Source organism: Triticum urartu, chromosome 6A (assembly GCF_056163025.1).
Source record: "Triticum urartu cultivar PI428250 chromosome 6A, HENAU_Tu73, whole genome shotgun sequence".
NCBI classification, from domain to species: domain Eukaryota; kingdom Viridiplantae; phylum Streptophyta; class Magnoliopsida; order Poales; family Poaceae; genus Triticum; species Triticum urartu.
The window spans coordinates 251,133,613-251,157,080 of record NC_141878.1 but is presented as its reverse complement, the minus strand read 5'-3'; positions in this window follow the sequence as shown (position 1 = coordinate 251,157,080).

Genomic DNA, 23,468 nt, shown 5'->3' with positions numbered 1-23,468 from the left:
CTAATGATAAAGATGAATTGATTCCTCAAAGAATTATTTCTGGTTATAGGATGGTAATTGATTTCCGCAAATTAAATAAGGCAACTAAAAAGGATCATTATCCCTTACCTTTTATCGATCAAATGCTAGACAGATTATCCGAACATACACATTTTTGCTTTCTAGATGGTTATTCTGGGTTCTCTCAAATACCTGTGTCAGCCAAAGATCAATCAAAGACTACTTTTACATGCCCTTTTGGTACTTTTGCTTATAGACGTATGCCTTTTGGTTTATGTAATGCACCTGCTACCTTTCAAAGATGGATGATGGCTATATTCTCTGACTTTTGTGAAAAGATTTGTGAGGTTTTCATGGACGACTTTTCCATCTATGGATCTTCTTTTGATGATTGCTTGAGCAACCTTGATCAAGTTTTACAGAGATGTGAAGAAACTAATCTTGTCTTGAATTGGGAAAAGTTCCACTTTATGGTTAATGAAGGTATTGTCTTGGGGCATAAAGTTTCTGAAAGAGGTATTGAAGTTGATAAAGCCAAGGTTGATGCTATTGAAAAGATGCCATGTCCCAAGGACATCAAAGGTATAAGAAGTTTCCTTGGTCGTGCCGGTTTTTATAGGAGGTTCATTAAGGACTTCTCAAAAATTTCTCGGCCTCTGACTAATTTATTACAAAAAGATATACCATTTGTCTTTGATGATTATTGTGTAGTAGCGTTTGAAATACTTAAGAAAGCATTGATTTCTGCACCTATTGTTCAGCCACCTGATTGGAATTTACCCTTTGAAATTATGTGTGATGCTAGTGATTATGCTATAGGTGCTGTTCTAGGACAAAGAGTTGATAAGAAACTAAATGTTATTCAATATGCTAGTAAAACTCTAGACAATGCTCAAAGAAATTATGCTACTACTGAAAAGGAATTCTTAGCAGTTGTATTTGCTTGTGATAAGTTCAGACCTTATATTGTTGATTCTAAAGTAATTTTTCACACTTATCACGCTGCTATTAAATATCTTATGGAAAAGAAAGACGCTAAACCTAGACTTATTAGATGGGTTCTCTTGCTACAAGAATTTGATTTGCATATTGTTGATAGAAAAGGAGCTGAGAACCCTGTTGCAGACAACTTGTCTAGGTTAGAAAATGTGCTTGATGACCCACTACCTATAGATGATAGCTTTCCTGATGAGCAATTAAATGTCATAAATGCTTCTCATACTGCTCCATGGTATGCTGATTATGCTAATTACATTGTTGCTAAGTTTATACCAGCTAGTTTCACATACCAGCAAAAGAAAAAGTTCTTCTATGATTTGTGGCATTACTTTTGGGATGACCCACATCTTTATAAAGAAGGAGTGGATGGTGTTATTAGACGTTGTGTACCTGAGCATGAACCGGAACAGATCCTACGCAAGTGTCACTCCGAAGCTTATGGAGGACACCATGCTGGAGATAGAACTGCACATAAGGTACTGCAATCTGGTTTTTATTGGCCTACTCTCTTCAAAGATGCCCATAAGTTTGTCTTATCTTGTGATGAATGTCAAAGAATTGGTAATATTAGCAGACGTCAAGAAATGCCTATGAACTATTCACTTGTTATTGAACCATTTGATGTTTGGGGCTTTGACTATATGGGACCTTTTCCTTCCTCTAATGGTTATACACATATTTTAGTTGCTATTGATTACGTTAGTAAGTGGGTAGAAGCTATTCCAACTAGTAGTGCTGATCATAACACTTCTATTAAAATGCTTAAAGAAGTTATTTTTCCAAGATTTGGAGTCCCTAGATATTTAATGACTGATGGTGGTTCACATTTTATTCATGGTGCTTTCCGTAAAATGCTTGCTAAATATGATGTTAATCATAGAATTGCATCTCCTTATCACCGTCAGTCTAGTGGTCAAGTAGAATTGAGTAATAGAGAACTCAAATTAATTTTGCAAAAGACTGTTAATAGGTCTAGAAAGAATTGGTCCAAGAAACTAGATGATGCATTATGGACCTATAGAGCTGCATATAAAAATCCTATGGGCATGTCTCCGTATAAAATGGTCTATGGAAAAGCATGTCACTTACCTCTCGAACTAGAACACAAGGCTTATTGGGCTATTAAAGAACTTAATTGTGATTTTAAACTTGTCGGTGAGAAGAGGTTATTTGATATTAGCTCACTTGATGAGTGGAGAACCCAAGCCTACGAAAATGCCAAGTTGTTTAAAGAAAAGGTTAAAAGATGGCATGACAAAAGAATACAAAAGCGTGAGTTTAATGTAGGTGATTATGTACTTCTATACAACTCTCGCTTAAGATTTTTTCCAGGAAAACTTATCTCTAAATGGGAAGGTCCTTACGTTATCGAGGAGGTCTACTGTTCCAGTGCAATAAAAATCAACAACTTCGAAGGCACAAATCCGAAGGTGGTGAATGGACAGAGAATCAAACACTATATCTCAGGTAATCCAATAAATGTTGAAACCAATGTCATTGAAATCGTAACCCCGGAGGAATACATAAGGGACACTTTCTGGAACATTTCAGACTCTGAAAAGGAATAGGTATGTGGTACGGTAAGTAAACCGACTCCAAAACAGTTTTTAAGGCAATATTTCTCCATTTTGGGATATTTAGAAAAATAGAAAAATAAGAAGCAGTCCGGGAAGGACACGAGGCCTCCACGAGGGTGGAGGGCGCACCCTACCCTCCTGGGCGCGCCCCTACCTCATGGGCACCTTGTGTGCTCTCTGGACTCCGTTTTCATACACATTACGTATTTTGGTCGGTAAAAAATCATTATATAACCTCCCAGGGGTTTTGACTCATGTATCACGCAAATATCTCATGTCTTTGTTTCGGGCTGTCCTGCTGCAGATTTGAGCAATATGTCGTCCCAGGATTCGTAAGGAGAGAGCTATGTGGCTGATTACCTTGCAAACCCTAAAGTCTATGGGGATGTGGAGCATTGTGGTTGGACTACGGAAGAAGAAGCGGACTATGAACCTAAGGGAAAGGAGGAGACGAGCTCAGATGAAGATGAAGTCCCACTACCTCAACCTAGGGACATGCATGTGGAGTTCAAAAAGTCAAGCCTCCCTGATAGAGTGAAGAAACCTAAGATCGAGTTTATCCCTTTTCGCCTCTTGCAGGAAAACAAACAGGAACTATGCAAAAAGATAATGAGCTTGGAGCAGGAGATCGAGGACCGAAGGGACCAAAATTCTGTCCTGAAGTGTAAATTAAGGAAGAAACCTACGCCATCAACAAAATCACCACCGTCTCCACCAACAAAGAAGAATTGAGTATCTGGTATGGGCACTCCACTTGGCAACTGCCAAGCTTGGGGGAGTGCCCCGGTATCGTATCACCATCATTTTTATCTTTACCGTTTTTCTTAGTTAGATCCTTTTGGTAATATCTTGATCTGGTAGAATAAAAGTTCTTAGTATGATCTAGTTGTGAGTTTTGCTTTATTATCCTTCTATGTAATTGAGTCCGCGAGCTATATATATAATAAAGATTAATGTTGAGTCTAGGGCTTGATTATTTTGCCATGATCCTAAGTGAACAAAATAAAAGAGAAAGAAATAAAAAGAAACAAAGAGATCATATCGATCTCATGGAGAGTAATGAGCTCACATAGAAAAAGTATGATGAATAAAAGTTGTTGAGAGTTGGCAAGCATAGTTTTGGTCATCATTGCAATTAATAGGAAGTAATAAATAAAGAGAGGTCTTAACATATAAATATACTATCTTGGACATCTTTTATGATTGTGAGCACTCATTAAAATATGACATGCTAAAGAGTTGACATTGGACAAGGAAGACAACGTAACGGGTTATGTTTTCTTACATCTGAGATGAATTATATTGTCTTGGATCTTCCAACATGATGAGCTTGCTTTTCCCCCTCATGCTAGCCAAAATTCATTGCACCAAGTAGAGATACTACTTGTGCTTCCAAATACCCTTAAACCAGTCTTGCCATAAGAGTCCACCATATCTACCTATGGATTGAGTAAGATCCATCAAGTAAGTTGTCATCAGTGCAAGCAATAAAAATTGCTCTCTAAATATGTATGATTGATTGGTGTGGAGGAAATAAGCTTTATATGATCGTGTGATATGGAAGTAATAAAAGCGACAGACTGCATAATAAAGGTCCATATCACAAGTGGCAATATAAAGTGACGTTCTTTCGCATTAAGATCTTGTGCATCCAACCATAAAAGCACATGGCAACCTCTGCTTCCCTCTGCGAAGGGCCTATCTTTTACTTTTATCTCCTACATTGCATAAGAGTCATGGTGATCTTCACCCTTCCTTCTTACATTTTATCCTTTGGCAAGCACAATATGTTGGAAAGATCCTGGTATATATGGCTAATTGGATGTGAGTTTTCATGAACTATTACTGTTGACATTACCATTGAGGTAAAACGTTGGGAGGCAAAGCTATAAGCCCCTATCTTTCTCTGTGTCCGATTAAAACTCCATACCCATAAGTATTGTGTGTGTGTGCTAGCAATTGTGAAAGACTATATGATAGTTGAGTATGTGGACTTGATGAGAAGCTCTTATACATTGACTCTTTCCTATGTTATGATAAATTGCAATTGCTTGAATGACTGATATTGTAGTTTGTTAGTTTTCAATGAAGTTTACGATTCATACTTGATATTGTGATTGAATTATTACTCTAGCATAAGAGATTATATGACAAGAATTATATAAGTTGTTGTTATAAGAATGATCATGATGCCCTCATGTATGTATTTTATTTTTATCAACACATCTATCTCTAAACACGTGGACATATTTTTTGATTTCGGCTTTTCGCTTGAGGACAAGCGAGGTCTAAGCTTGGGGAGTTGATACGTACATTTTGCATCATGCTCTTATATCAATATTTATTGCATTATGGGCTCTTATTACACATTATGTTACAATACTTATGCCTATTCTCTCTTATTTTACAAGGTTTACATAAAGAGGGAGAATGCCGGCAGCTGGGATTCTAGGATGGAAAAGGAGCAAATATTAGAGACCTATTCTACACGGCTCCAAAAGTCCTGAAACTTCACAGAAGATGTTTCCCAAGTATATAGAAAATACTAAGAGCAAGAACTTCACCAGGGGGGCCACACCCTGCCCACGAGGGTGGGGGCGCACCCCCCTACCTCGTGGGCCCCCTGGTGGCCCTCCGGTGGCCATCTTCTGCTATATGGAGTTTTTCGATGGGAAAAAAAATCATAAGCCATCTTCTCCGACGAAACTCCGCCGCCACGAGGCGGAACCTTGGCAAAACCAATCTAGGGCTCTGGTGGAGCTATTCTGCCGGGGAAACTTCCCTCCTGGAGGGGGAAATCATCACCATTGTCATCACCAATGCTCCTCTCATCAGGAGAGGGCAATCTCCATCAACATCTTCATCAGCACCATCTCCTCTCAAAACCCTAGTTCATCTCTTGTATCAAATTCTTGTCTCCAAGTCCGGGATTGGTGCTAGTAGGTTGCTAGTAGTGTTAATTACTCCTTGTAGTTGATGCTAGTTGGTTTAATTGGTGGAAGATCATATGTTCAGATCCTATATGCATATTAATACCCCTCTGATTATGAACATGTTTATGCTCTGTGAGTAGTTAATTTTGTTCCTGAGGACATGGGAGAAGTCTTGCTATTAGTAGTCTTGCGAATTTGGTATTCGTTCGATATTTTGATGAGATGTATGTTGTCTCTCCTCTAGTGGTGTTATGTGAACGTCGACTACATGACACTTCACCATTGTTTGGGCCTAGAGGAAAGCATTGGGAAGTAATAAGTAGATGATGGGTTGCTAGAGTGACAGAAGCTTAAACCCTAGTTTATGCGTTGCTTCGTAAGGGGCTGATTTGGATCCATATGTTTCATGCTATGGTTAGGTTTACCTTAATACTTTTGTTGTAGTTGTGGATGCTTGCAATAGAGGTTAATCATAAGTGGGGTGCTTGTCCAAGTAAGGGCAGCACCCAAGCACCGGTCCACCCACATACCAAATTATCAAAGTACCGAACGCGAATCATATGAACGTGATGAAAACTAGATTGACGATATTCCCATGTGTCCTAGGGAGCGCTTTACATCATATAAGAGTTTGTCAGGCTTGTCCTTTGCTACAAAAAGGATTGGGCCACCTTGCTACACCTTATTTACTTTTGTTACTTGTTGCTCGTTACAAATTATCTTATCACAAAACTATCTGTTACCACTTATTTCAGTACTTGCAGAGAATACCTTGCTGGAAACCACTTATCATTTCCTTCTGCTCCTCGTTTTCGACACTCTTACTTATCGAAAGGACTACGATAGATCCCCTATACTTGTGGGTCATCATCATGATATAAGGAAATATAAATAACAACTTTATTATTGCCTCTAGGGCATATTTACTTCATGTTCATCCACCGTTGACTTCCTCCAGTCTCCACCTGCTACTGTTCATCCACGGGGTCCCGTTCATCCAGCCTCCCCGGCTACTATTCATCCAGGCCTCCATAGGGTCCTGTTCATCCAGCCTCCACCAGCTACTGTTCAACCATCCCTCCACGGGGTCCTGTTCAACCAGCTCCTCCACGGGGTCCTATTCAACCAGCCCTCCACATACGGGGTCCCTCCACCGACTACTGTTCATCCACCCCCACGCCTCCTCGACCGGGGTACTATTCATCGAGCGACAACGGCCTCTATTACCACGGGATCCTGTTCATCCAACCCCCACCAGGAACTGTTCATCAAGAGGAAGCTTCGATCGGCTTTAGTTAGTAGCAGTAGCGAAGGAATCACTCGAATTCATTTAACAGCAAGGGATCGATCAGGGTTTAGTAACATATCTAGTGCAATCGCTCAGGTTCAGTTAGATCGCAACGCCTCGCTCGGGTTCAGTTAGATCCCAACGCCTCGCTCAGGTTCAGTTAGAGCGCAAGGCCTCGCACACATGCGCGTACATGTACGATAGAAACGCGCAAAACTCCGTGCATCGCTCGCCCCGACCACCCACCGTAACCGGGAACTCCCCGAAATTTTCCTCACCCTCGCTTCTACCATGGTTTTTTCCGTCATGGACGACCAAAGAATGTCATCCAACCGCGTCTCTGGCCCGCCCAGGACGAAAAGCCCATTTTCTGTAATGTTTTTTTGTCATAGAATTAGGATCCCACCACATCTATGATGATGCCGGGTTTTGTCACAATTATTGTCATAGAAGTGTCATAAGCATGACAGAAAAAAATTCGTTCGGCCCAAAATGTCACAGATGTGTCTTTTTTTGTAGTACACGCTTATAACATTGATGGGTTTCTTCTTTACCGACATTGCTGCCTGCATGGTGCAAGGCGGTTTTGAGGTCCTGCTACGGCTGCGGATGGGTCTTCTGCCACATCGCAGGGTAGTTCAAACCCTGTGGTAGTGGCACGGATTCCAATGGCAGTGGCGAAAGGAGCAGCCGGGATGGGATGTTTCTGCAAGGCTGCCTGAGGAGAAGTAAGCTCGTTTGGATCCCATATTATCTTGAATTTTCTGTCTCTACATTTTAGTTACTTGTGAACATATATGGAACAGATACCGAAGGAGGCTCAACATTGATGATACACCCTTCTGAGATTTGAGAAATACTTACAACTTGTAGAAATTTCCTGATAGCTCTAGGCCCACCAAATATGCCTGCAAGTATGACCTCTATTTTCTGTGGACACTAATTGTTTTTTTAGTGTTCAAAAATTGACTTCCATTTTGGGCACACATATACCAAAGCGATGATGTTTAACTTGGAAACTATAGCTTATTTGATAACTAGCCAATGTACGATATGCCTAGTATTGCCATGCAATTCTCTGCATTTAGATATATTGGTTGTTGTGGTGAATTGTGAATAGAGAGGATAACTATTTTCTGTCCCATGCAATTTCTTGAAGGACTATCTTGAAAACTAAGTATCTACCTTAATATATGACCGAGCAATTATATTTGAGAATTTGTTCTACATGATGCCGTAAGACAAAATTAGTTTATTTATGTATCGAACATCTTGAGACATATAGTGACATTCTTATACAATATATGCATTTTTCTACACTGTCAATAGCAAGTCGACCATGTGTATAGCACATAGTTCTAATTTGTTTTCTAAACCATCTGTAGGGCTATTTCCTGGTTTACTGTGGGGGTGCTATTATTACTGTATCAAGAAACATGATGCAGCAAGGTGATACTTTGGGTAAGCCTATTTTCCTCTAAAATTGTGACCATGGTCTTCAGTTAAAGCTTTATTATTCGTTCTTTTTCACTCTCGCACTTTCTTAGTGTGGAAATTTTAGCACTAATTGTTGTTTTTATGGTTGGAAAACCCCCAACACTTTCTTTGTTCTTTCTCTTGGTTTTCTTGATTAGAAGAATACACATATTTCCCCCAATATTTTAGATGCTGAGGAATCAGGTTATCAGGATATGCTTTGTGAGAAGCAGAAGCTACTTGATGGGATTAAAAGAAGAGAAAATGGTCTTGGCTAGAATTGTACTCCTGTTTTGCAAGTTAAATGTTGCCTATAATCAACTTGGTTCAGCAATTGGCATGTCATTTTAGTTTGGAGAGGGTGCTTTTGTTTCAACTTTAATAAATGGCCATTGGATTTTGCTTCATGATATCAACCTTTGAAGTTTGACCTCGAGAGACTCTTCACAAAATTGGTGGATGGAGAGAAGGGAATTATGTGCCTTGCTGAAAGGGGTGATGTTGATTACATTGAACACAATCCTTGCTTCCGGATGTTTGCTTGCGTGAATCTGGAAATGGATGCAAGGAAAAGAGATTGCCATACGTTTTTAGTAGCAGAACTGTGGTATGCTTTGTTCATGATCTCGGTATTTGTGTCAATAAATATTCATATGGTCTGCATACTGCTAAAGGAGTTACAACTGAGCACTATGCTCGGAGAAAATCAGAAAGGTATTTTCTGTGCAAACTCATCCAAGCTGTTTCTTCTTCTCACATACCTGCTTGATTCTTCTTGATAGAAAAATCTTATCCTGAACTAGGTTAGTTACATGTATGGAGTAGAAACTACAAAATTCTTACACTGAACTAGGCTGAGTAGTTACAAGTATGGACTATACACCCCAATTCAGATATTCGATTAGACCTCACAAAAATACTATTATAGGGTTGTTCTTGAAAATGCTAAGAGGAAATAATTGATGTAGTACTCCATACTGTAGGATCTTGAAGTAGATGTGTCTAGAGGGGGGGTGATTAGACACTTAATGCTAAAGTCGCAATTTTTAAGCTTTTTCGGTTTAAGTGGAGTTTAGGCATAATTTCAACATTCACAATACATATCAAGCAAGCATGCAAAGAGTGTATAGGCAGCGGAAAATAAAGCATGCAACTTGCAAGAATGTAAAGGGAAGGGTTTGGAGAATTCAAACGCAATTGGAGACACGGATGTTTTTCCCGTGGTTCGGATAGGTGGTGCTATCCTACATCCATGTTGATGGAGACTTCAACCCACGAAGGGTAACGGTCGCGCGAGTCCACGGAGGGCTCCACCCACGAAGGGTCCACGAAGTAGCAACCTTGTCTATCCCACCATGGCCATCGCCCACGAAGGACTTGCCTCACTAGCGGTAGATCTTCACGAAGTAGGCGATCTCCTTGCCCTTACAAACTCCTTGGTTCAACTCCACAACCTTGTCGAAGGCTCCCAAGTGACACCTAGCCAATCTAGGAGACACCACTCTCCAAGAAGTAACAAATGGTGTGTTAATGATGAACTCCTTGCTCTTGTGCTTCAAATGATAGTCTCCCCAACACTCAACTCTCTCTCATAGGATTTGGATTTTGTGGAAAGAAGATTTGAGTGGAAAGCAACTTGGGGAAGGCTAGAGATCAAGATTCATATGGTAGGAATGGAATATCTTGGTCTCAACACATGAGTAGGTGGTTCTCTCTCAGAACATATGAGTTGGAATTGTGTATGTGTTCTGATGGCTCTCTCCACGAATGAAGAGGAGGTGGAGGGGTATATATAGCCTCCACACAAAATCCAACCGTTACACATAGTTTTCCAATCTCGGTGGGACCGAATCAACAAACTCGGTCGGACCGAAAAGGTAAACCTAGTGACCGTCAGAGATTTTCGGTGGGACTGACATGCAACTCGGTAGGACCGATATGGTTAGGGTTTGGGCATAACGTAATCTTGGTGAGACCGATTACACAAACTCGGTGAGACCGAGTTTGGTAATAATCTAACCAGAGAGTTGGTCAGGTAAACTCGGTGGGACCGATTTGCTCTTTCGGTGAGACCGAAAAGTTACAAAAAGGAAACAGAGAGTTTACATTGCAATCTCGGTGAGACCGAGATCCCATCGGTGAGACCGGACTGATTAGGGTTTGGCAGTGGCTTATGACATGTGAAACTCGGTGGCGCCGGATAGAAAGAATCGGTATGACCGAGTTTGGCTTAGGGTTTAGGTCATTTGTGGAAGTGGGAAAGTAGCTGAGGATTTTGGAGCATATCATTAAGCACATGAAGCAAGAGGCTCATTAAGCAACACCTCATCCCTCCTTGATAGTATTGGCTTTTCCTATGGACTCAATGTGATCTTGGATCACTAAAATGCAAAATGAAGAGTCTTGAGCTTTAAGCTTTAGCCAATCCTTTGTCCTTAGCATCTTGAAGGAGTTCCCACAACCTTTAGTCCATGCCACTCCATTGTTGAACTTATCTGAAACATACTAGATAGAAACATTAGTCCAACAAGAGATATGTTGTCATCAATTACCAAAACCACCTAGGGAGCACTTGTGCTTTCACATACCAATGCATCAACTCTTTTAATCCATGTTAGTTCATTATATACATCTTTGTTGAAATTTTTGTTCTGTGGTGGTTGCTTATAGTTGGACAAGCTTGAGAAGGGTGCTCTATGACTGGTCAAGATCTGGAACAAGGTGGGGAGGAGGTACAAGAGGACCACAAGAGTCGTTAGTCTCTAAATATTATGGATGCATGTGAAGTATCAGGCCGCTCTCCTCCAACTACAGTGGTTCCGCCAACAGGCCCAGAGATGGAGGAGAGGAGCGGTCATGTAGGCTCATTGGGGGTTGTCGATTATGGGTGGTCCGGACCTCGCACCGGCAGCGAGAACCATGCCGTCGTGCCAACACGTTCGTCTTGTTATTCAGTCATGCTGATATTAGCCTCAAGCCACTAAACTCATCCCGTCTATAAGTTTTGTGCTTCTTCTATGAAATATAATAATTTGGTGCATGTGTTATGTCTATGTGATGTATACCAGGTCAGTGCACTTGTGTGATTAAAACCATGGTATCTCCATAAGCACGTGTATCTGTGTTCAAAGTAGCTCATGAACTGCGGAATGCTTCCTTTGTGGTGTGCTTCATGGACTGAAAACAATCTAAAAATTATCCTTTCTGTTTAATCCTTGGTGAAATTTACCTTTCTTCTGAATCCTTTGCGTGTTTTACCGCATGGAGATAGAGTCATGCCATAACTTGGCTTGAACGTTTTAGTTCTGTGAAGCGCAACCGCAAGTAGCTAGCAGCGGCAAGCATGCAAGCAACGCAACTCCTTCTGTCCAATTTTCCTTGAATCGCTACAATCTGCATTGGTAATTTTCTTTGATTCATACCCAATTTAAAAATGTTCTGAGTACTGATTCTGGACACTATAATAAAATATATATTATTAGAACTGATTATGGTTCATAATTTGAAAAAAAGTATAGTCCTTTAGCATGGCCGGACTAACCTTTTGTTTGTAGCTCCTCCACCGAGTTATATTTCTCATTTATGTACACAACTGGTTACTGTTTGAGTAGTATCATATGCAGATTGTTTAGTACAGTAGTAATATGAATAGCATGATTTAATTCAGGTTTTGAGAATTTCTAAATTATGTCATACTACGTAGTTCGATAGAACAGAGCAACAAAATATACTATATTCCATAGCTAATTTATAAGTGTTATTTGATGTACATGTCATTCTTAGCTCTCCGGGGTTTGATTTGGTGTCATGTTCCCATGGGTGGATTTTAATAGAGGCATATAACCATTACATTCTTCTACTATTCATGCTAGCTATGAGAGTTGTTCTAGCAGACCTTTATTTGTTGAAATAGTGGAATAGATTTCTCCCATTACTGTTTTACATGCAACGGTGATGCCTAATTCAAATTGTATGATTGTGGAGAACCAAGTGCCCTGACCTATGCTATAAAGAGATCATGTGAAAACAAAGCTGAAGTTGTTGGTCGGGGTGAGAAGGAAAGCGGTCTTTAAGCAACACTAAACCTGGGTCATACATTTGGTCATGTATGTAATATCTCCTATAATTGTTGTTTTTATGTTTAGTTTATCTGTCTTGCATTATGATGGTCCAGGTATACATACTTGGATAAGTTGCCAACCCAGTAAGAAGTTTGCCTTATTTTTGTTGCTACCGCCTAGTTTGTTAGAGCATTTGATGGGGATGACTCATGTGATCATTTTCGTTGCTTACTAAAATAAACAGAAAACAACAAAAATAGTATTTATTTGCTTTAAGTCATCAAATACTTTTCATTATGATATTGTAAATCATTATTTTATTGAGTGCATGTTGAGGTAGCATTATCTTTTTATCTTCTTTAGGTCACCAGATAACTCCTCCTTGGCAGTGTATGGTGAAGTATGATATGAAAGAGAGAGGGCACCGGGGCGAAGGTAAAGTGGGGTCATACGGTTTTAAAGGAAAGGGCTGCAGCGAGAAATGTCATGCTATGACGGAAAACCGAGTAGGAAGGTGATGGCCTGGTAGAAAGGGAAGGGTGTTTCTTGGGATGGAGTTTTTGTGTTGGGAACGCGTGTTGGAGACATGACGGATAGTCCGGACAGCCGTATTTCTTCCCCACATATGGGCTGGATTTTCGGGAGTCGGGTCTATCCCAGCGGCTGAATTTTGTGGAGCCCATTGGGAGCTTGTTTGGTCTCCGAAAATGCCTGAATGTATGCGGGAGAAATGAGCTTGGATCTTATATTCGATTTTGAAGATGACCTTAATCATTTGCTTGATTAATTTATACGCATTGTAGCCCATAGCAACGCACGAGCGTTCTACTATTATGTCTTGCATATGAATACCCATGGTGACAATGGGGTATTATATTGATTCACTTGAGATATGTTTTGGCACTCAACTCGTGGATTCCCGAGGTGACATTGGGGTAATCTATGCATAGGGGTTGATGCATGTTCTCGTCTTTTGTTTCTCTGGTAGAAATCTTGGGGCACTCTTTGAGGTTCTTTGTGTTGGATTAAGTATTATGAATATGAATTTGCGTTGATTTTATTTTAGTACGAACTCTTGATAGATTGGTCGGAAAGAATAACTTGGTGTTATTTTACTATAAACTCTTGATAGATCGATAGGCAAGAATAACTTGGTGTTATTTTAGTACGAACTCTTAGATAGATCAATCAGAAAGAATAGGTACAAACAATTTCTTCTTATGTTTTCCGCCAGATAGGAACTTTGGAGTGGTTCTTCCGCACTTTGAGGGATGGTTATATGATCCAATTAGATTAGCATTATTGAGAGATTGCACTAGTGAAAGTACAAACCCTACGCCTCATTTTCAAGCATTGCAATATTGTTTGTACTCCATTTTATCAATTGCTACCTTGCTCTTTTTTTATTGTTCTCATTACAAAAACCAATATCTACTATCCATATTATACCTACATCACCATCTCTTCGCCGAACTAGTGCACCTATACAAATTACCATTGTATTTGGTGTGTTGGGGACACACAAGACTCTTTGTTATTTGGTTGCAAGGTTATTTGAGAGAGACCATCTTCGTCCTACGCCTCCCACAGATTGATAAACCTTTTGTCATCCACTTGAGGGAAAATTGCTACTGTCCTACAAAACTCTGTGCTTGGAGGCCCAACACGAGTCTACAAGAATGAAGTTGCGTAGTAGACATCACATCTGTTCATCCTTCTGAAGAAGACCCGGAGGGCCCCGCGGCGGAAGGAGGGTGAAAGTGCAACTAATCCCTAGGTGGTTTTTGTAATTCTTAACAACATATAGCTCATTGAACTAATACTCTTTCAAGATGATCATTTCAGAAAGTTCAATGATTGGCATGGCATGAACTAGAGATGTGGACCCCTCAAAATGCTAAGGACACATATTGGCTCAAGCTCAAGACTCTATCTTTTCATTTTAGTGATCCAAGATCACATTGAGTCCATAGGAAAAGCCAATATTATTAAAAGGGGATGAGGTGTTGCTCAATGGCTTGCTTGCTCAAAATGCTTAGTGATATGCTCCCAAATCCCTCAACCACTTTCTCATATCCACATATGTCCCAAACCAAAAGTCAAACTCGGCCCCGCCGATTTGATCTATCCGGCGCCAGCGAGTTCATTTGACATAGCCATAGACAAAAACCCTAATCAGTTCGGTCTCACCGATAGGGATCTCGGTCTCACCGAGATGGGATTGCAAACTCTCTGTTTCCTTTCAGTAACATTTCGACCTCACCGAAATGAGTGATCGGTCCCACCGAGTTTGCCGGATCAACTCTCTGTTTGCCTATTACAGAAATCGGTCTCAACGAGTTCATGTGATCGGTCTCACCGAGATTACGTTATGCCCTAACCCTAATGAAATCGGTCCCACCGAGTTGACATGTCGGTCCCACCGAAAATCCTAACGTTCACATTTTGAACTAAATCTGTGTGACCGAGTTTAGCTATTCGGTCCCACCGAGTTTGGTAAATTGTGTGTAACAGTTAGATTTTGTGTGGAGGCTATATATAGCCCTCCACCCATTCTCCATTCACGGAGAGAGCTATCAGAGCATGCCTACACTTCCACCATTCATTTTCTGAGAGAGAACCACCTACTCATGTGTTGAGAGCAAGATATTCCAATCCAACCACAAGAATCTTGATCTCTAGCCTTCCCCAAGTTGCTTTCCACTCAAATCAAATTTCCACCAAATACAAATTTGTGTGAGAGAGTTGAGTGTTGGGGAGACTATCAGTTGAAGCACAAGAGCAAGGAGTTCATCATCAACACACCATTTATTACCTTTTGGAGAGTGGTGTCTCCTAGATTGGTTAGGTGTCACTTGGGAGCCTCCGTCAAGATTGTGGAGTTGAACCAATGAGTTTGTAAGGGAAAGGAGATCGCCTACTTCATGAAGATCTACCCAAGTGAGGCAACTCCTTCATGGGCGATGGCCATGGTGGGATAGACAAGGTTGCTTCTTTGTGGACCCTTCATGGGTGGAGCCCTCCGTGGACTCACGGAACCATTACCCTTCGTGGGTTGAAGTCTCCATCAACGTGGATGTATGATAGAACCACCTATCGGAACCACGCCAAAAATCTCCGTGTCTACATTGCGTTTGCTCCCTCCAAACTCCTCCCCTTTCCCTTCTTATGCAATGATTTACATTCCGCTACTATACTCTTAGATTTGCATGTGTAGGTTGATTGCTTGACTTGTGATAAGTTGCTAAAATCTTCCAATACACAAAATTGGGAAAAGGCTATATTTTATTTAGTCAAGTAGTCTAATCACCCCCCTCTAGACATACTTTCGATCCTACAAGTGGTATCAGAGCTTTGGTCTCCATTTGCCTTGATTTCCATAGCTTTGCTGATCATAGCCTTGGTCTCACAACCTAGGAGAGTATGGCGTCTAGCGAGGGAAATTACCATCGTAGAGGTCCTTACTTTGATGGTACTAATTTGGCTAGTTGGAAGCATAAGATGAAAATGCATGTTCTTGGACATAACCCCGATGTTTGGGCTATTGTGTGTATTGGCTTGCAAGGTGAATTCTTTGATTTGAGAGAACCGAACCATGAAGCTACCGCAGAAGAGTTGAAGATGCTGCAATACAACGCTCAAGCTTGCGATATCCTCTTCAATGGATTGTGCCCCGAAGAATTCAACAAAATCAGCCGTCTTGAGAATGCAAAGGAAATTTGGGATACTTTGATTGATATGCATGAAGGTACCGACTCCATCATGGAATTCAAATTGGATGTGCTTCAAAGTCAGCTTGACAAGTTCAAAATGAAGGATGGTGAAGGTGTTTCTAAAATGTACTCTAGGCTTGCTCTCATCACAAATGAGATTGCCGGCTTAGGAAGTGAAGAGATGACCGACAGCTTCATCATCAAGAAGATCATAAGAGCCTTGGATGGAAAATATGATACCGTGTGCACATTGATCCAAATGATGACCAATTATAAAGATCTCAAGCCAACAGAAGTCATTGGGAGAATTGTTGCTCATGAGATGTCACTCAAGGATAAAGAAGAGCTTCACAACATGTCAAGTGGTGCTTACAAAGCCTCATGTGATGCTCCTACATCATCAAGTGAGAAACCAGTCTTCAATGAGGAATTGAACCTAATGGTGAAGAACTTCAACAATTTCTACAAGAGTAGAAGCAAAGAAAGAAGTTCCAAGTCAAGGTCCTACAACGACAAAAGATCTTCTAGTCATGAGCGTAATTGCTACAATTGTGGAAGACCTGGACACTAGTCCAATGAGTGTACGGCTCCCTACAAAAGAAGAGAAGACTCACCTAAAAGGAGAAGTAGAAGAGAAGAATCACCTCCAAGAGAGAGAAGGAGTACAAATGATCGTTATAAAGGAAGAACCTCTCGCAAAAGCAAGGATTCGGAAAGGTAGGACAAGTCATCAAGCAGCTACACAAAACAAAGACATCTAGCTCACGTTGGTGAATGGGTATCCGGCTCTGACTCTGACCATCACTCTTAGAGAAGTTATCACTCTGACTCTGAATATACTCAAGATGAAGGTGTTGCCGGTCTAGCACTTGTGTCAACAAACTCCTATGACATATTTGACTCACCAAATGTAGGAATTGGAAGATGCTTCATGGCTAAAGGCCCAAAGGTATCACACCCCGAGTATGTTGATTTCAATAGTGATGAAGATGATTTGCTAGGTGATGATGATTTACTTGTTGACAACTCTAGTGATGAAAACTATGATGAACTTGATATTAATCATACTAATCGATATAAAACGAATGACGATGACAAGAAGGAGATTGAGCGTCTAACTAAGAACTAAACACTCTTAATTTAGCTCATGAAACTACCTTGGAAGATCATCGAGAGCTTTTAAAGACTCATGAGAAGCTACGCTTCGAAAATCTCAATCTAGAGCAAGAGCGTGGGTTCTTAAAAGCAATCAATGATGATCTTCGTGAGAAAAGTTCCTCTTACATCACCAAGTGTTTACTCTTGTCTACTTACATGCCACAAGTAAAATCTAGTCACAAGAGTAAGAAAGATTCTTCTTCTAGTAGTAACAATAATCATGTTAAATCCAATGTTGTTGCTTCTAGTAGTTCTCTTTATTCCACTAATGATTCTCTTAGCCAAGTTACACTTGTGCAAGAAAATAGCTTATTGAAGGGAATTATAGAGAAAGGTGTTTACAAGAGCCTTGCCGGAAGTAAGCAATTTGAGGAAATTGTATGCAAGCAAGGAAGGCACCGGAAGAATCAAGGTGTTTATTTTGAATGAAAGTTCAATGCCAATGGATTTGAGTGGGAAGAAGATCAATAACCCAAGATGAAGTTTGTTCCTCAACAGGAGAAATATGACCCTACTTATTTCAAGGGAACACAAGCTCAAGATGATCTTCCACCACAAGACCACAAGCAAAAAGGTAAGGACAAGCTTCAAGAGGAGATTGATGCATTTGAAGAAGCTCCCAAGGCCTTGGTCAAGTGGGTTCCCAAGACTACATCAAGTTCTACTTCATCAAGTACGACTACAACTCCAAGGATTCCCATCAAGTTGATGTGTATCCCGAAGAAGAAGAACTAGAGAGTTCTTGAGGGTGACTCTGCGAACATACTTCACTCATATCATTTTGGCAAGAATAAGTGCAAACAACTTCCACATCTTGCACTAGTTCAAGGATTCACAAACCCTCTTGTTGGTAAGACAAGGGACAAGGTAACCTAATGCTTCCATGGAGATCATGTTGTGTGTATTTCACTCTATGTCTATGAATATCCTTGCTTCTTCCTTGTGGGACTAACCCATGTAGGTATTGAAAGTGCAACTCACTCCAATGTATTTCTACAAATGACCTACATCAACTTTGAGCATACACATCTTCAACATCTACATGAAGTCATCATCGACAAAACCCAAGGTTAGTTCATCCCTCTTAGGGGGATATCACATCTAGGGGGAGCTTTACTCTAAGAATTGAGCTCAAGCAACTCTAATGGTTTGAACACAACAATGCTTTATGTAAAAGTGGTAACCCCACTTGCGCTTAAACGATGAGTATGACCTACGATCAAATGTTCTCATTTGACTCCAAAGTGAATATACTCATATATAGATGACCTAGTCGTCGCCAATTGCTTGATAGATGCTTGAGTGTTTGCGCATGCTTTGCCACATATTTCATTTGCCATTTTATTATGTGAGCATGTTGATTGCATATTTTTCCCATTCGAGGACATCCATTTGTTGCGTTATTTGTTTGGCTCTTCTTCTTTTTCCAAATGGATGGACAAGAATGCCTAAGAACTTCCTCTAGCTATCTATGCTTTTGTCATCTCAAACTCTACTCATGCTACATCACAAAGTTTGATCAAGTAAGATTCGAACCCTCTGGGTGAGGACCACTCGGAGTCATCGATTCGTCATAGACTTAAACTTCCAAAACCTCTCTGTGCATTTCGGTCTGACCGATTGATCCTTTTCGGTCACACCGAGTTCACTGAGTTGATCTAGGTTTTCAATCTCAGTGCAAGCGATTAGAACCATTTGGTCACACCGAGTTGCAGTAACCGGTTGCGACTCTGCATCTTGGTGCCACCGAGTTGTTCCACTCGGTCACACTGATAGGGACAGGATATATATACTGACGGGTCAAAATTTGGAAATTCCTCCAAAACCTCTTCGCCCGCGCATGTCCTGCTCTTCCGAATCGGGTCTTCGGACCGTCCTCTCGTCGCCAGCAACCTCCCGCCGCTGGTCTCCGTTGCTGTCAACGGAAATCTACACCACCGTTGCCGCCATAGCGAGCTCATCGCCGAGTTAGGGTATGAGTTCGAGTCTTTGTGCAATTCTTTCCTCCGATTCTTAGCACAAAGTAAATGCCATGATTCTTACCACGTATGAGATCATCCTATCCAGCAAAAACTTCCTGTAGATTAGTTTTGATTCGAAAATTTAGAGTTAGGTTTCCGTCGAACTCATCTCGGACCGACCGAGTTGTGGAAATCAGTCTGACCTATTTGGCTTAGGCCATTGCACTTGTAATTTTCGGTCTGACCGAAACTTGCAAATCAGTGTGACCGAGTTCAACTCTGCGTGAAACCCTAGCAATCTCGGAGTCACCAAACTGTGTCTTGGTCTGACCGATTCCACTAGTTTAGACTCCAAAAGTTGCTTCGGTGTCACCGAGTTTAACAAATTGGTAGCTCCGAAATGCTCTCTGTGGAAAACTAAAACTTAGTTTTTGACTCATTTGTTTTACAAAACCACTGCACTTTGTGATGCTCATCCACTCTATCTCATCTATAACTATTCACAGAGCCAGCTTTCAGTTTGTAGTGTCAGACATGTCAGATCAAAGTGACAGCCCGAACAAGTATGAGGAGCAAGTGAATCTGAGTGAGGGCACTAGTCCCTCTGACAGTTATGATGATGGCAGCATAAGTACTCCTAGCCACCTGCCTAAGGCTGCTACTAGGCAGAGGAGGAAGAGAAATTCTAAGTCTGAGTCTGAAGATTATATTGCTGCTGAGGAGGAGGTCAGCTCCAAGAAAAAGGTTGTCAAGAAAGAATTTGGCACAACTGCATCTATAAAGCCTGATTTGAACAAGAAGGCTCCTTCAAAGAGAGTGCCCATGTCAAAGGCTAGAGGCTCCACTCTTGAAACTTCCAAATCATTTGGTGGAGAGACTGCTGGTGAGGGCAAGAAGAGGAAGGATAGGGCCAAGAAAACTATGGCCAGAGTCATAGGCAAGCCCTCTATGATGATTCAATCTCATGAGGAGGATGAGGATGATTGTAACATCCAAAATTTTCAATTTGGAATGTTATACATAGATCATCCATGCATATCATGATTTATTGCATTTCCGTTCTACAATCCTCGAAATCCTAAGCAACTCAAGGACCCACGGAGAGAGTTGGGGATTTTCCTGTTTTCATATTTGATTTTTATCAAATAATGAAACGAGGATTTTGATTTTAATAATTTTTCTCTCCGAAATATTTCATATTAATCGAATGAGTGGAGATAATATGACTTCTCCGAAATAATTGGAATATTGGAGGAAAAATATTAAAATCATTTATTGGATTTTATTTGGTTTTATTCGGATTTTATTTGCATTAGAAAAATTGCATGTTTTCAAAATTGCATTTTAGAGCCAAGAAAATGTTCAACTCGTCCTAAATATTTTATTTAGACGGTGAAAATTTGTTTTGGCATTTTTAGATTTTTATTTATTTTTCTAGGATTTTTCTTCTGTCAGCGGAATTATTAAAAAAATATCTCATGCCCGACTGGGCCGAAGGCCCAGCCGAGCCAGGCCGGCCTGAGCCGACACCGCCTCCCGCGCGCGCGCGCCGCCGCCGACCCGGACTCCAAGTCCGAGCCGGACTTCCCGCCGCCGCTGCCTTGCCCCTTCCCCAAGCAGCCGCCGCCCCCTCCCCTTTAAATACCGCCGCCGTCCCCCCCTTGGAGCCCAAGTCACCGCCGCCTGCAGCCCCTCGCCCCGCCGCCTGCAGCCGCCCGTGCCGCCGCCGCCTCCCGCCGCAGCCCCACCGCCTCCCGCCGCCGCCACCGCAGCCCCCGCCGCCTCCCGCCGCCGCCGCAGCCCCGCCACCCCACGCCACCCCGCCGGAGCCCCGCCGGAGCCGAGCTAAGGTAGCCACCGCACCGCCCCGGTTTTCTAAAGAAAAACCGTTCGGGTTTTTTTAGAAACCCAGTTTTCGTTTTTTTCTTTCTAAATAGATCGGGTTTTCTCTGGTTTATTTATTTAGCGAGCGTTCGCTCGTTCGTTCGTTTTAACGAACGCGTTCTTCGTTTATATCCAGATAACGAATGTTCGTTCGTTAATCTGTTCGTCGTTTTTTCTTTTTCTCGGTTTTATTCCGCGATTTTCCTGATCGCGATTTCAGATCCGATCTTAATTTCTGTTTTTCTTCTCGCTCGTTTATCGGAATCAGGCGATTCAAGCGCCTGGAGTTTCGTCTCAAAACCCTCTTTCCGTTTAATCAACTCAAACAAGTTTTTGTTACTGTAAAATTTGGCCTAATTTCAGATTAGTAAATGAAGCTTCTTTCTTTCGCCGTTTGACTTTCGTTGCTCCGTTTGATTTGATTCTTTTTGCGTACCGGAGTTCTTAAATTGAACTTTCTGGTCAACCTCTCGTATTTGAGTTTTGTTTGTGCATCGTTGCTTGTTACTTATGTATGTTATTGTTTGCTTGCGATAGAATTCCTGGAGTGCGAAGCGTGTTACTACGAGTCTCTAGGATTCACGATTCATCAGCAAGGCAAGTAACACTTTGATCATATCCCATTATTACCCAGTTTTTATGCATTAGTTCCAATCCTCAAACATTGCATGATTAGGATGTCATTAACTTGTGGGTTGGGAAGTAGTTGTTGAGTTAGAACCTATTGCCCTGTTACATTCAAACCCTTGGGAGTTACTTCTACTTATTGCTTATATTGCTATGCTATGCTCGTAGACGTGGTTTGGGTTTGAGTGAAATTCATGACAGATGTGAGATTGTTAATTAATGGTTCAACTTAAGGTGGCAACTTAATCAAACAACTGGGTGGATTGAGGCACCTGGGGAACCCAGTGTTGTCTGTATTTTTTTTGGAAATCCTGGGGTACCCGTGTGATCTTCCTATGGACCGCCACCCAGGCTAAAAGGGAACTGAGATGATTCATGCTAGAAACTTCCGTGTGCAGCCACAAGCTATTATGGGCTCTAGCATAGTTGAGTAAGTTACGTGAAGCTTTTGAAGAGGTAGATCAGCAGGTAGTGGGTTTTTGGTAGGTTTGGTATGGTCTACCCGGAGTAGAGAGTTAACATTTCTGAAAGACTGTGTCTCGGTCATCCGTTTCTCAAACACCATGTAGTGCGAGAAATCCAACGGAGGCGATCGAGTCTTGTGGGGAAAAGTGCACAAACCTCTGCAAAAGTGTACAATCTAATCATGGTTAGCCGTGTCCCCGGTTATGGACAATTCTTGAGTATCTAGTACTTGGGTTATCACATGTATCTCACCATGTTTAATTAATACTGTTGGGTTGTTAATCACTTTAATTGGGATTGAGTTGGGGTTACCTTCTCAATGATGTTTCAACCACCATGATAGTTAAATTAAAATCTATTCCTTTGTTGTAGGGAAAAATTGGCTTTTCGCAAAAACTATAACCATACAGCTTTCCACCAGCCATATATGCATGTAGTGATATCATTATTCTGTTTCTGCTCTACTGTGTTATATTGCCAGCATATTCCATGTGCTAACCCGTTTTCGGGCTGCAACGTATTATGTTGCAGACTTTTCAGACGAGGAGTAAGGTTCGTTAGGTCGTTGCTGTGCAGCTCAGCTATGCCGTTGGAGTTGATGGACTCACTTTATCTTCCAAGCCTTCCGCTGTTATCGCATTAGATGGCCTTAAGCCATATTCGTGTAATAAGTTCTCTTCAGAGACATTCGATGTAATAAGTGTGTGATTGCTACTCTGTTATAAATCCTTCGAGTACTGTGTGTGCCAGCATTATCGATCCAGGGATGACACTGAAGCACAGAGACTTGACCATCTGAGGTCGGGTCGCTACAAGATGGTATCAGAGCACACGCTGAGTGTAGGACACGACCACTAAGATAAACCCTAGGTCACACTTCTCTTCTCATTTCTGACTCCTCTCCATTTTCTACTCTTTAGGATGGCAAAGATGAAGAACAAGTTTGCACAACCGGATGAAGACACACCTTTTCGACGCCACTTGAAGGAAGTCACTAGGTACCTGAACATTGGAATACCAAGCTTCACCTGGACATACAATGCTACTTTACCAGAAGAAGAGCGTTGGATGATTCAAGTACAAGTTCCAGGAAGGAAGTTCTCGCCAACCTCTAAACCCATAGAATTTTCCTTCGATGCACCAACCTGGAGTTTAGGAAAGAGTATGGCAGCCCACATCACCATGGGACGCATTGGAGAAGTTTACAACAGGGATCTCCAGGACACTATCTACCAAATATGTGGGCGCTGAGACGAGCAATGGGAAGTAATCAGCACTAAGAAGGATAGATCCATTGCAGCTTTCATCCAGGAGTTAAACCAGCAC